The following is a 3,455-nucleotide window of genomic DNA, read 5'->3' as shown; positions in this document are numbered from 1 at the left end:
CACGGCAGCAGCAGCCTCTTCTGACAGTCACAGCTATACCCCAAGCCAGGCTTTGGCACATAGGAGACCCCTGGGAAATATCTGACAAACAAGCAAACAAAAAACAAGCTGGACTGTGTTCCCTGCTGCTTTTCAAAACCTTGGTTGCGGAGACATCCTAGCTCTTGGACTGGCAGTCCAGGTCCAATATGACCTGTACCCGTCCCCAGACCCTTCCTCCTGGCTTTCCACATCCCTAAATGAGCAGATTTGGGGCCTTTGCACATGCTGTATCCTCCCCCCCAACTCCCCCCCACTCAGATGGGCCCAGTGGACAATCGCACACCTGGGCTCAGGCTCAGTCACTGGCCCGGGGTCACCTGTGGCCAGGTGGGTAATGCACACACTGCCTCCTCGTTCCCAGACAGTACCCCAGGGGGAGGGCATCCTGGGAGGGAAGCCACAGGGACCTGGATGTGGCAGTGGTGATCAGATGCCCCCCCCCCCCCCCGACACAGCCCTATCCATCAGGAAACTCCTGGTAGATGCCATGGCTGGCAGTCGGCCTCTCGAGTTGTCTCTTTATTCAGCCAGCTGTGGGTGAGCCTTGGATGGAGGCAGGCCCTCGAGGGCTCCAAGATTCAGAAAGGCCCCTGTGTCAGCCTCTAGATATCAATCTAGAAAGCACCATCGCTGTTACATCAGCTGGTGTATTTTGGGGGCTATGTGCACATGGCCTGGAGAGGTGGGGGACAGGAAGAGGGGCGAGCAGTTGGGGGTGGTCCAAAAGGGAGCTCTGGGACCAAGAGACTGTACTGGGTTCTAGCTCATCGAGGTTGGGCCAGAGCAGAATTTCTTCTTCTCCCTGCAGTAAGAGGAACAAGGCAGGCCAGAGCCCTGAACAGATGCCTGTCTGGGGCTGCTTCTCTAGAGAGGTTCCCTCAAGGTGGGGTCTCCAACAGGGGGCACGAAGAAAACAACCCCAGCCTGAGGAGTGTTAGTAATGCCATGGCTGCCCCAGGGATGTCTGCCCCACCGCACTACAAATCTGTGCTGCTGAAGTTCTGGGGCTAGAATCACAGGGGACAACTCCACAGAGCAAGCAGCACTCAGGTGGGTCCCTGACAGCATGGGAAAATGTGTCACCTTGGAGGCCACCTGACTCACTCCCCCGGGGAAGCAAGACCCCTGTGTACTTATGTCACAAACACCCAGTTCCCTCCGCAAGCCAGGTCTCCCGCCTGCCCACACCCTGCTGAGGCTGGGGTGTCATGTGACATAGGAATGACAACACTCTCCAGGGACCAGGCTCTGTTCCCACTTTGTATGGACCTCCTTTCATCAACCTTGGGAATATCTAGTCTTACAACCCATTTGCTCAGAGAGGCTAAGAATCTCGCTCAAGTCACACAAGAGAGTGGCTGTCGAGCTGACAGGCTCCAGGGTTCCTGCTCCTAACCAATGTCCCACACGACTTCTCCGTGCTTCCTACAGCAGAACTTGGCCAATTTTCTCTGTAAAGGACCAGACAGTAAATATTTTCAGTTTTGCAGACAGTCTGATCTCTGCTACAATGACTCAATTCTGCCTTGCAGCAGACAATATATAAACCAGGGAGCATGTCTGTGTGCCAATAAAACTTTATTTACAAATCTCACAGGACTACAGGTGCAGAGGCTGGGTGCTAAGCCCCCACCCCACCCACTTCCTCATTTGCTCACCAGACATTGGGTAGTGGGATGCTCCCCATCCCAGAGGAGGTGAGGACAGCTGTGTGGCAGAGTGACAACGATTCCCAGGTGAAGGGCACTGTGGGAGCCTCAAGGTGGCACCTTATCCAGCCCAGAAAGGAGACCAGGAACAAATCCGCCAGTAAGAAGAAATAGCATGGGGAAGGCATGTAGAAAGGGGGGACACAGACAGTGAAGCCACCAAGGAGACTGCTGAGACAGACTCCCAAGCAAGGCAGGCTGCTTTGTGGGAGGGCTGCTGAGGGACCGCGAGAGGCCCCAGGGACATGTGGTGTGGGAGTCTGGCTGGGACCACGTGCTGTGGGAGAGACACACAGAGAGGACAGCGCTAGAGGTAGAGCTGAGGGGCTAATGGCTAGCCAACCAGGAGAGTGCAGGGGCTGGGAAGAGGGTGGCTCTTGGGGGACACAGGCTGCCTGCTCCCCACCCATCATGGAATCAACCCCTGGCATACCCCCTCCTTGACTCTGGGGCAGTAGAATCTGGGGGACCCTGTGGCACAGGGGACTCCCTGGTCCCAGGCTTGAAGAACACACACAAGAAAATAGTCGGCACAGACAGCAGGTGCCCCACCTCCCCTGTCCACCACCGCAGCCCTGGGCCTAACCCAGGGTCTGGCACCCTAGGAGGGCCTCCAAAGGACAGGAAAAGGGCTGGCCAGTTATCTCAGCTGATTAGAGCGTGGTACTGATAACACCAAGGTCTAGGGTTCTATCCCTGTACTGGCTAGCTATGGGGAAAAAAAAAAAAGGACACAAAGTCCTATCTCCAGGGACTCTCCAACCAGATGGTCCCAGGAGGACGTGCCATGTCTCAGTCATCTCCCAGTCCACCCTACCAGTCACACAGTGTCTAACACAGCCAATCTGCTGTGGTGGCTCACCTGCTGGACACGCCTTCACAGTTTCCTAGAACTTTCCAGAACAAGGCCAAACTCCTTACGGGTCTCACAAGCCCCCTGCCAACACTGCAGCGTCACTGCAGCCCCCTGTGTGTCTCCTGCCATGCTGCACTGGCCTTCGCCACTCCCTCCTCCCAAGACCAGGGCAGCAGTCCCCTCACCCCTGCCCTCTCTGCCTGTTTCCTTGTCGCCTCCTCCTGAAAGCCCTCCAGCACTTCCCGGACAAGCTCCTATTGCTGGTATGCATGGTGGCTCCTGACTTAACGCCTGCCTTGCTCACCCACCTGACTACCTTGTGAAGTGCAGACCTAGGCTCTGGAGGTGGCCAGCATATCACCTGGCACGTTGGGGGTACTCACCTGAATAGTGTACCTGGGGCAGAAGAGGCCTGGCCCCTTCCCTAAGCACAGGAGGCAGCAGGGGGTGGGGTCCAGGTGCCAAAGTCCAGTGCCAGCCTGCCCCTGACCGTGAGCATGGCCTTGGCTGGGGAAGCCGCTCCCCTGCTCAGACATGCAGGCACTGGGCGGGCACACAGCAACACTCCCTGCCTTTACAGTTCTCCTCGCTTCTGGAAAGCAATGGAACAAGCGGGGGTCCTGAGACCTGAGACAAATGCCTGGTGTTCAACTCTCCAGCCATACAACCTTCCACCCCCGTAAAGATGAGGAATGTTCTCTGGCAGATGGAGAACAGGGGAGAGATGAAGGAGCCTCCACCAGCTTGGGGTGGGGAGAAGCCACATTTGAAGCCCTGGCCTCTCCAGCAATAGGGAAAATTATTACCGCCACCGAATGGAGGAGTAATTAAAGCTCTTTATCTCAGTA

This window comes from Galeopterus variegatus, unplaced genomic scaffold (assembly GCF_000696425.1).
Source record: "Galeopterus variegatus unplaced genomic scaffold, G_variegatus-3.0.2 Scaffold964, whole genome shotgun sequence".
Classification (NCBI taxonomy): Eukaryota; Metazoa; Chordata; class Mammalia; order Dermoptera; family Cynocephalidae; genus Galeopterus; species Galeopterus variegatus.
This window is presented reverse-complemented; position numbering follows the sequence as displayed.